Raw genomic sequence first — 12,839 nt, 5'->3', positions numbered from 1 at the left:
TAAAACTTTTAATTTTTAACATTGGTCATAAAAATGGTATTACGTATAATTCTATATTGGGATGTTCCTCATGTATTGGATTAGCCTTAATGGGAAACTAGAACATAAGAAATACAGATAAATATAACGTGAAAGCAAGAAATTGGAAATGTCTTGGGGTTAAAGGGAAGTAAATGCATACAAGTGCATATATGTAGCGTAGTGATTCAGTTATATAAATATATATATAATAACATAAAATTACAAAACTACAATGAGAAATTGATAGATAGATAGATATAATAAGTAATGAGAAGAATATTATTCATACATGTTCGAAGATCCAATGAGAGCTTTTGGAGTAAAGCAAAAACTTGGAGTTGAAAAAGAATTGCTTTACGCATCCAATTACATTGATCAACATAAATGATCGTTGTCGTTAGATATAAATAATAATAATGAAATTTAATAAGAGATATAAGATATAGTGGCTGAATGAAACAATATTATGCAAGATAATAACCACAGGGCCGTTGGATGAAGCAATTAATTAAGAACGCAGTTATTAGACCATTGTTGTGGCATATGTATGTGGTGCACCCCGACCAAATTGACTGATGTACACCCCTATTTTGCATCTCATGAAAAATTCAATGTTTCATGAGAGGTCAAAGCACATTGATATGAAGTTCGTAAGGGACATTGTGTCATCCAAGAAGGTGCAAGTGAAGAAAATAAGCACACATGATAACCTTGCAGAGATTTTCACTAAAAGTGTAACTAGAGACAAATTTAGGCACTGTCTAAACTTGTTGAGCATTCAGGACTTTTAATGTTCTCACTCATTTCTTTTGGATCAGAGATTAAGTGAGTCTAATCAAGTGGAATTGTTGGGATTAAACTCACTTAACCTGTCAATTCAGTAGGTCCATCTATATGCTCATCAGATGAATCTGAAGAAAGTTGTTGTTAGTTATAACAGTTGGCTTCAATACAAACTTGTAGGGGCCCCCACCAACAACTATAAATAGGTGTCCTCTATTCACAAAGTGAATTCTGAATTCTGATCTCTAATCTCCATGCTCACACTTTAGATTTAGATTCAAGTTAGAGAGAAAGACGGTCCAAGATCATAGTGAGTGTGTGGAGGGATGTAAAGGGAGTATCACTCTTGAAGTGATTTTCCTCAATGTGAGATATTTTTTTGTAATACTTTATTGTGTTGAGTTGTAATTTTGGGCTCATTCTATTGTGTACTACTGACTATTACTATTCAATAAAGATCCATTATTCATTCACTAGGGAAGTAAGCCGCGCTTCGCGCGGTGTTGCCTAACTTTTATAATTTTTATATATAAATATTGTATTTATATTAAGTGATATAATTTAAAATATAACATTTTAACGTGTATATTATAAACAAACTAATATAGTGTTGAAACTAAAAATATAGTTTACTATTTTAAAATATATAGAAAAGTAAAAATTTTGTGACAAATATTATCGATTTATTTTGTGACAAATGTTATCTCATTTTCTTTAGTGCTTTCTTTTATATTTATATATATAGATATAGATATTGATTTATTTGTTAAAAACTATTTTTTTTTTATTTTAAATATTTTGCAAAAATTGAAAAATATAAAAATATGTGTAAATAAATAATATCTATCACTCACATATATTTGATGAAAAATATATATAGCTTAAAAGTTTAACATTTACAATAGTCTCATATGGAGGTATATATAAAAAATATATATTTAAAATGTCTTATTATTCTAATAAATATTATATATTAATAAATCAATATAGTTTTAATTATTGAAATAAAATTAAAATAAAGAATTATAAGAAAATAATTTTTAATATAAAAAATAATTAAATTAATTTTTTATAATCATTTTAAACTTGAAAAAGATTGAAAAATACAAAAATGTATTTTGCATTCACTTTAAAAAAAATTGCAACTTATTGGGCAACATTAAGTTCATCAATCATCCATAAAAAAAAAATTAGACAAAGGAAAGTAATGTAGTAAGAATATTATTTATAACCTACAGATATTAAACCTAAACAATCTTTAAACAATGTGGGACTTTTAGTTTGCACATATGATTTAGTTTTCAAACAAAATAGGAAAATGTGTTAAAAAATAGGAAAAATGGAAAGAAAAAATTATAAGAGGACACATAGACACTCTTTGTGCTTTCCTTTATATTAATATATTGATTATTGAGCTAAGTTTTCTTTGTCTAAGTTCAATTAAGTTCTAATTTTAATTATGTGATTGGTTTTAGCTTTAAATTGTGTTTCTTGAACATTGTTACTGTTGTAACAACCTGTTTTGAGGGTGAGGATTCATCACAAAAAGGGATTCTAGATAGCACATAGTAGGTGTCATCAAAAATAATTTTATCCTTCTGTTGGGTTTTGTGCCCTAAATAAAACCAATTTCAATATAATCACATTTACTAATTAATAAAGATCAGAAATCATTTTATGTTGCATGGTTCACATGATTTATTTCATGATTATATTTAATGTATAAATTTTATTAAGTCCAGAATATATGTATTTGTTTATGATTATAGTGTTGTCAGCACAGTGGAATATAATCATGATTATATGTTCGAAAGTTTAATTCCCTAATTTGTGAGTTCAGTGGATTTAGACTAGCATGATAATCATGCGATAGGTATACTTACACCTTGGATAAGTGTTATGTCCTTTCCAAGGCATTGGCAAAGTTTACCAGTATCGGATGTATGGAGTATACATTGAAAGGGACTGATATTGAACTTGGATTAGATATGATAAATTTACCGTAATATCTATTTAATTCAATATCACCTAGTTGATCCTAGATCAAATGATCTTAATCCTGACATGATTAGGTTCGATCTCAAGAGTGTTATTCGTGTTCTTTGATTTGTTAGTTAAGCCTACTTTTTGGTCAGGGTGATACGTACAATTTGGGAACCTGATAGTACAATTGAGTGGGAGCGGTAAACATAGATATGGAATCTATAGCTTCTATAGGTATTTAGAAGTAAAACGATGATTTCCTTCGAGTTTGGCTGAATATAGATAAATGATTGAGATCTCATTTTAGTGATTATATTAGTTCACTAAAATATCATTTATAGGTGGCCAAGTGTTTTAAGGATAAAATACATCGAAAGGGTGTAACGGTAATTTTTATCCCTATGCAATGTAGATCATCTATAGAGGATCGTTGATTATTGGGATTATAACAATGGATAATTAATAGCGTATCTATATCGTGGAACATATAGAGCGTTCTATGTAACTGAGAGTGCAATTCCAAGTTCTATGGTGGATGCAATGAGGAATTAATAAGTTAGTGAATTTACTTTGTATATTCTAGATCTGCTTATTGGAAGCTCAGTTATATAGGCCCATGGTCCCCATACTAGTTGAGACAAACTGCTTGTAAACTCAGTTAATTGATTTTAATTAATCAATTATAATTCTAAATTTAGACTATGTCTAGTTGATGAATTTTTCACTAAGATATGGCTTGATTGTGAAGAAATAGTGTTTTAGGATTTATTTGTTAATTAAGAGACTTTATGGAGTCTAATTAATAAATATTATAAATGACAATTTTATTTGATAGTTATTTTAATTATTAAATAAATATTTTTGGCATTTATAGGGTTGAAAGTGCAAAAAGTGGTATTTATAAAAAATAGGTAAAATAGTTGAGAAAAATGACAAAACCCAAACTTATGTGGAGCTCATTAAGTGGCCGGCCATCAAGTGGTTTTTTACCCCATTTTTATCATTTTTTTTTATTCCTAATAATTCAACCCTAACCCTATTGAAGATAGTATAAAAGGAAGGCTATGGTCTCTTCATCCAACTAATGCCTACAAAGCTAAAAAACTAGCTTTCTGATGAGACCTCTTCCTTCTTCTTTCTTCTTCAATTCGAAACACTTAGCCTTTCTTCAGAAAATAAATTCAGCCATTGGTGATGGAGTAAGTGCCCACACACATCAAGTTAGTCCTCAATCATAGTGTGTAAGACTGTAAAGAATCCAAACACAAGGAAGGAGTTTCAAGCTCAGATCTTGGTGATACTCTGCTACAGAAAGGATACAAGGGTTAGAGATCTGAGTGGAAGGAGTCATTTAATTCCGCTGCACCCACTGTAAGGTTTCTCATAACTTTTATGTGTTTAAATTATATTGTTTTAGAAATTCATATTTAGGATGTTAAATAACATACATGGTAGTAAATCTAGAACCTGGTAAAATAATTCCAACACCTTCCACATCAAAGCCTTGTGGGAAGTCAACTCTTACACTGCCATCTGACAGTTCAAGAAGAAAGAAGCTCTAGACTAGCCACGATCAATCGCCAAGGAGAAAGCATGTTGAAGAGCAAGCAATTTAGTAACACACACAGAAGATACATTAAACTTCATAGAGAGAGCCTCCTCGACCTTTTCCAAGTTGTTGAAGACAATAATAGCAGCTACCCCCACCAATTCTCTCACAATAGCATCCACAAAAACGTTAATATCCTCCCAAGGAAAGTTGCTAGTGACAAAACTAGGGTTATCCGAAATCTCCTCTCAAGTCGAAGAGACTAACAAACCTGTCATCTCATTTACACCATCATAAATTGACTTCTGCAGAAGCAATGTAGGAGGAGAGTTACCCTCATGAAAGGTACAATTCCTGACCAACCAAAGATTGTAACAAAGGTAGCACATATACAAGGAGAATCTCTCCTTATCCAGATTAGAAAAGAGGGAGAGACACAAGGTCTAACTGTTGGGTTTTATGCCCTAAATAAAACTCTTTACAATCTGATTAGTTATCAATATAAGAAATTTGAAGTGATTGATGTTTGCATGAATTTTACATGCTAATGGTTTAATATGTTTAATATGTTTATTACATTCATACACACAAAATCAGTTAAATCCAGATCATATGTTTATTCACAATTACAGTATCGTCAACACAGTGGAATGTGATTGTGATCATATGAATCAAAAGTTTTGGTCCCTGTTTCATCAGTGTTATTGGATTTACACTAATGTGATAATCAACGATGATGTGTACTTACACTTGGAGTAAGTGTTATGTTCTTTCCAGGACATTAGTAAAGTATACTGGTTTCGAATGTATGGAGTATACATTGGACTAGACCGATATTGCAACTAAGTTAAGATATTACAAACTTACCGTTATACATATCTTTCCAAGTCAATATCAGTAGTTGATCTTAAGATTAAAAGAATCTAAATCCTGATATGCTTAGGCTCAACTCAGGAGTGCTATTCATGTTCTTTGATTTATTAGCTAAGCCTACTTTTGGGTCAGGGTGATACGTATATTTTGGGAACATGATAGTATGATTGAGTGGGGGTGCTGAACATAAATATGGAATCTATAGCTTCTACTGGTGTATAGAAGTCAAGTGATGATTCCCTTCGAGCTTAGCAAATAGAAGTAAATGGATGAGCTCTTGTTTAACTGACTAATTATTAGATCACTAAACACCATTTACAGGTAGCTAAGTATTTTAAGGGGCAAAATACATTGAGGGGTGAGAACGGTAAAGAAATCCCATCTCGATGTAGATCATCTATATAGAGGATCTTTAAATCACAATAAGATTATAACAATGGTTAAATGAGATAGTATATTGATATCGTGGAACATACAATATGCTCTATATAAGTCTGAGAGTGCAATTCTAAGTTCTAAGAGTGAATTCAACGAAGAATTAATAAGTAAGAATTTACTTGGTAAATTTGGTTCACTTATTGGAAGCTCAGCATATAGATCCATGGTCCCCATTCTAGTTGAGAACATTCTGCTTGTAAGACTCATTAATTGATTCGTGATTGATCAATTATAATTCTTAAGTTAGACTATGTCTAATTTTATGAATTTTCACTAAGCATGGGTGAAATTGTAAAGAAAAGAGTTTCTAGGTTTATTTATTTATTAATGGACTTTATATGTCTAATTAATAATTAAATTAAATGACAATCTTATTTAATAATGTATTTTAGTTATTAAATAATTAGTTTTGGTATTTAAAAGGTTAGAATTGGAAAATTGGCGTTTTTGAGAAAATAGAGATAAAATTTGATAAAACTGCAAAATTAAGTGAGGCCCAATAACACACCACGGCTGGCCACTTAAATAGGTCTTTCAAATTAATATTTTCATTATTTTAATGCCAAATAATTCCTAACCTAAACCTAGTAGTAGCCTATAAATAGAAAGTGATGGCTCAGTCACATAACATGCTTTCACAAGTTTTCAGATCATCTTTCTGACAGAAATTTCTCTCTTCAGAAAAACTGAGCCTTCCCCACTTTCTATACCTGGCCGAAACCCTCTCTCCTCTTTTCTCCTTCATCTTTTTCGACCCTAGTGAAAGAGTAAGTGCCCACACACAGCAAGCAGTAACTCAATCATAGATTGGAAGACTGTGAAGGATCAAACTTGAAGAAGAAGGACATTCGGGCTCAGATCTTGATTATACTCTACTACAGAAAGGATTCAAGGGTTAGAGATCTGAGTGGAAGGAGACATTAATTCCGCTGCATCAATGTAAGGTTTTCTTAACTTTATATGTGTTTAATTTATCGTTTTAGAAAGTTCATATTTAGGGTGTTTAAACAACATACTTGTGAGTAGATCTAAAATCCTAGTAAAATAATTTCCAACAACTGGCCTCAGAGCCATGGTAATTGATTTACTTGCATGAAATTTGGACTTTAAAACGATTGTTTGTTTATTTTGGATGGTATCATGTTGTATTGAGTGTTATTTGATGATTGATTGATGTTTGTAAATATTCGTGAAAAATAATTGCGATTCTGTTTCTGGAATTATTTTTATTGGATAGTATGGAAAAAATTAAGCAAGTTAGCCTTTTACAGAACTCAATTTCGATTTTATTTGAATTAGTTATGAATTTTTGAAGATTTGAAAAAATGGGGGCTGTGCTGAAATTTTTCTGCGATCGCGAAAACTGTCCGTACAGCTCACAATTTTTTCGTTTTTCTTCGATTTTTCATGCTTTTTCATGGAATTAACTTCCGATTTTTTGTATAGTTTTGTATATATACTATTACTATTCCTAATTCAATTCTAATTATCATTTTGAATTAATTTAATATTTTTTAAATTTAATTCAAGATAATAGTGTAATTTGAATTTGAATAGAATTAGTATCTATCTTCTTGCTTAAAAATCTATCTTATTTTTAAATTTGATTATATCTTATCTTATTTTTAAATTTAAGGTCAGATTTTATATATTTTTTTAAAAAAATTAAATCTCTTTTAGATATTTTGACCTTATTTAAATTTAAAATAAGATATTTATAATCATGTAATTTTAAATAGATGTAAGATATTTTGCTAACTTTTAAATTTTGTTATTTTATTTATTTAAATTAAATTTAAAATCTGAAAAGATATTTCATTTATCTTTTCTAATTTTTATTTAATTTTTTATTTTTAAAATAACATTTAATTTTTAAAAGTAGTTAGCAAATTTTTGAAATGATATTTAGGTTGGTTGAAACCTAATTTTTCAAAATTGTAGGTTTAATTTTAAATATTTTTTTTAAATAATTTCGAAATTAATATTTTTTTTATTTTTCGAAAAATTAATTTTTTTTTAATTAAATATTTTTTATTTAATTATTAATTTCGAAATCTATTTATTTAAAATTAAATAAATCCTACTTCCAACTATCCAGCTAACCTTGTTGCAGGAGTATATGGTTTAAACTTGTGTGTAAGTTTTTCAAAACCTATTATTACTTGATTGCAAATAGCCATGGTTACTTTTTGCCAGATCTAATGATCTGATGGCTCCCTTGGTCAAGTTAATAATTTGTAACAGGTAAATTTTACAATCTTCTTTCATCTGTGTATGACCTAGCAACATGATAGGATCCATCCAAAGTGTGCATGTGTGAGCCTATATGTTTATTTTGTTTTAATATAGATACATATAGGTTGTTGCTAGATAAAATGTCACACCATGATAGATTTTATTTAGGTCCATTTAGTTATTGGACCTATTCAATTAATAACAGCTATTTATTTTAAGGTTAAATTTCTCTCTTTTGGGCCTTGTGTGAGAGTTGGGAGCCATAGAAGTGGGTACGACATACTGAACCCAGCACCCACTCACATGAACTACCCCAATTGTGAAGGCCCATTTGCCTGATTTGAATAACTGTACTAGGTTAATTATATTAGTTTGACCTAATAAAATTGAATTAGCAACATAATTAACTTTTAAAATATATGAAATTTATTTTCATTTTAATATTTTAAAGTTAATTTTAAGAAAAACACTTTTAGTTTAGATATTATTTCTAGACAAATTATTTGTATTTTTCTTGTATTTAATTAAATATAGAATTTTAACTAACTAAGATTCTTTCTGGAGCTTATTTAATTAAATATTCATATTTAAGTTATAAATTAGTTGTATTAACTGATTTTTCTTATCTAACTTAAATTTGAATATTTGATTTAAATTTTAAATCAAGTTGAGGAATCCTAGGCATTAGTTATTAAAGATTCTTAAGATATTTTTTAAGTTAATATCTTTTCAAATATTAACTTAAAATGGAATATTTTAGATATTTTTTTTTGGTTAATATCTTTTCAAATATTAACTTTTAAAAGATATCTTCAAATTAAGTGGTTACAACTTAATTTTTGATATTTAATTAAATCTAAATTTGAAATTATTTAAGTTTTAGATTTTTTCTATCTAACTTAAATTAGATATTTTTCAAATTTTTCAGAAGATACTTAGTCAAATAAGATATTTTCTAGATAGTAATTTCTAGACTACTTATTATTTCTAAATAGGAAAATATTATACTTTGTGAATTAATTATTTAAATAATTAATTTTGGTACAATTTTATTAAGTATATTTTTCCTAGTATTAAATAGAAATTAATAATTAAGCCTTCCCTACACTTAATTATTATTTCTTGAATTTAATACATTTAATTAACTTGAAAAATCTAAATATCTAAGTTGATTTTCATCATGATACTTAAATATTTATTGATTTTTCATGACACTTAATTAAATAGAAAATTATTTTTAGGTTGAAATTTAATTTTTCAACTTAAATTTAAATAATTTTCAAAATATATATTTTTCTTTATTTTCTTAATCAATTTCGAAAACTACATTTTAATTATGCAATATTTTCGAATTTTTTTTTATCTTGAAAAAAAAAATTGAGTTGTAAATTAATTATTTATTTTAATTAATTCTTGGGCCAACTTCAATCAATGATTTTTTCATTTAATTGATTAATTTAAAATAAATGAATTTAAAATATATATTATTAGAAATTGAATTAACTAGTCAAAAGAAAATCTAGATAGGTGATATTTTTGCTTGAAGTATTACTTTTCTAATTTTATTATTTTCGAAAATAGTATATTTCTTTTATATACTTTATATTTTCGAACTCAATAAATATATTCTCAAAGGAAATTTTTAAGTTGCTAATTAATTTAACTTAATTCAACTTAAATTAATTTCCTTAATATTTATACTTAAGATTATTACTAAGATGGAAATAATTAATTTTATTTCAATCACCATCTAAGTATAATTTTATAAATATTATATTAAATTCTTATTTTTGAATTTTAATTCTTAATTTAGAATTTAATGAGATTTATTTATTAGAATAATAAAGAAAATACATTTTAAATAATGAGCTTTATTATTATTAAGATATTCGATCTCCATTGTGGGTTTTACACCGCGTTTGTTTTAGTGAGTAATCCTCCCTAATGGAGGAACGTTCATTAGCAATTTCGCACCGTTTAATCTCGCATGATAAGTGGTTTGTAAGTGTTTTATATGGTATAGATCACCCTAATGGTGGCGACCATATTTGACTTGCAAATTGCGAAACAATGGTAGAAGCTCATGAGATAGAATAGCCTTGACTCTCGCCTAAACGGGACAACGCTGGATTCCAATTTTGATCGAATAAAAGGTTGCTAGAATGTTTAACATTTTAGATGAGCTGACAACTCTATTCAATGGATGGTAGCTTTGACTCTCGCCTAAACGGGACACTGATATCAGTTTGTTGAAAACCTTGGAAATTATTTAGGATTGAATTTTTTTTAAGTATTTTCTCATATCATTCCTACTTGCTATGTGCTTATAATTTCTGAATTGATATTGTGTGTTAAACCATTATTTAATTTCTATTTGTTGATTTCTATTATTTTGTAGTATCCTGTATTATCAAAATGAATCCCATGTTATCACTGTTGACTGAAAACAAGCTGAATGGATCTAACTTTAATAAATGGAATGAGAACATTAATATTGCTCTCATAGGAGAAAGTGCCTAGTTTGTTTTAACTGAGCCGTCACCTGAAGTGCCTGGGGACAATGCTTCCAAAGCTGTGAAAGAAAAATATGAGCGTTGGCAGAAAGCAAATGACAAAGCTCTATACTTTATGCTTTCTAGCATGGTTGACACCCTCAAAACTCGGTTTTCTAAAACCGAAAAGGCTGCTGAAGTTATGACGAAGTTAAATGAGCTATTCGGTAAGGCATCACTTCAGTCACGCTTTGACGCGACTAAGAAGTACATTAATGCACGGATGGAACCTCATCAAAACGTGCGTGACCATGTTCTCCTCATGTCCAGTTATTTCCAAGAAGCCTAGGATCATGGTGCTGAAATGGACAGTGCTACTCAAGTTAGTCTTATCTTGAATAGCCTGACTCCAACATTTCTACCATATACATCAAATTATGTCATGAATAAGAAGGAAATTGACTTTCATGAATTAGTCAATGACCTTCAAACTTATGAAAATTTGATTGGAGGACCCAAGAAGAAAGGGAGTAAACCTCACAATCCTGGGAATGGTAATGGGACGATAAAACCTGAAGCACATGTTGCCTCTGCTTCAAAGCCCAAATCGAAGAGGAAGTGGCACAACACCAAGAAGCGAACAAAAGCCAATAAAAAGGCTGCTCCTTCCGGTGATGCTACACTTAAAGGAAAGTGTTTCTACTGCAATGAGAAAGGTCATTGGAAACCCCAGTGTCCTAAACTTCTTGCAAAGAAACAAGGCATTTCCATTGATAAACTTTAAGAGTTTTAGTGAATTGTTATCCAATTGGATTTATGATTCTGGACTAACTTTGTTTATTTGTTTTCTTCTTCTTATAGGCCAGGCTACTTGAACTCAATTGAGTTGGATCAGAACGCTGGACCACGGGTGAAATCGTCCAGATGAAGATGAAGCTCTTCAATTTTTTTGAATTAATTGTTTTAGTTTAAAGACAATTTGGATTTCAAATTTAAGTCAGGGATATTTATCCCTGTTTCTCTCATATTGTTGCAATACATTTTTTTTTATTAATAATAAAGTTTTATTTTCGAAATTTACTATTGCAATTTATGAGATTGAGCTTCATTTAATTTATCTTCATCAATTATTACCACATTATATTTGTATGTTTGTATGTGTAAGTGTTTTTATTATTGATGCAAATTCTATAATATTTTCAACTCTTCATAGAGTTATATTATATAAACACTAGAAATTATTTCTATGTTTATCAATAATTGTTCATTCTCATACAATTATTAAGAATTTGTTTAATAAAAGGATCTTATGATCTGATAGGGGTGGAGAAAAGTTAAGAAAACTATGCAGTTCAACGATCTTTTATATCTAATGAACTCTGGATAGTATTCAACTCCATATAAACTTTATCACACTAAGAGAATCATGATCTTTACAACCTTTAGGGGTGGATCATAATCTCTATATACTTAGGGGTGGAGGTTATCCACAAGTACCCTATATGTATATTCTTAGGGGTGGAGTCTATTCCACAATTCCCTATGAAACACATATCTTGTTTAAACATGGAAGTAATATAATGAGTCAGCTATTGTCAATATAAATTCTTGATCTTGATTGTATGTTCCATTTCGATTTTACTGTTGTAAGTAAAAGTATGATACCTTTTAAAAGTTCTTTGTTAAAGTTTCACACTACCTTAATTGAGTGGGAGAATTTTAAAATTCTATACCCATCTTCATTAGGTTGATACTTGTGATGGATACTTAAGAACACTACTGAAAAGCAAATCTAACCATTCACATGGATAGGTATAGCTTATCAGAATTATGAGAATAAGATAAAGAACTCTAGTTCAGTCCATTCGAATGACTTGAACTTAGAACTCTTAATCCTCATAAAATTTTATGGTATCTTAATTTTGATTACTTTATCTCTGGCATGTATTTTTCACTTCAAATACTAGTCTGCTATGTTGATGACTTAGTCTTGACTTAAAGTCTCAGACTAATACAAAAGTCACAACTAGGTAACTCTCTAAACAATCAGAGGTTAAAAGTATTATTTAACCAGACATCTGCTATTGAGTGGGAGCTATCTGAGATGTAATCAAATAGGGAACATTAGAAAATATTCAAGAAAGATTTATGAAAGTGATCTATATGTCAGATATTAAGGAACTGTGTATCAGTTGTCTTTGTATCACACCATCTAATTTTGAAATTCTTGAGATGGTGCTTACTTTGGGGGTGGAGGAATTATTGTATAATAATTCAAGCTCTACCAGAGAAGAACTATAATTTGGTCTATTCGAAAATACCAGAAAGTTATATCACTGAAGAAAAGTCTACACTGTATTATCTCAATTACATATTTTAAAATATGAGAGATATGTATTCTGTTTATCCAGATGTACTTTTAAAACAGTAAAGATTTCAGTATACCTTGAAGAGTAAAGCATATA

This window comes from Cannabis sativa, chromosome 7 (genome assembly GCF_029168945.1).
Source record: "Cannabis sativa cultivar Pink pepper isolate KNU-18-1 chromosome 7, ASM2916894v1, whole genome shotgun sequence".
NCBI classification, from domain to species: Eukaryota; Viridiplantae; Streptophyta; class Magnoliopsida; order Rosales; family Cannabaceae; genus Cannabis; species Cannabis sativa.
Note: the sequence above shows the minus strand (reverse complement) of the source record.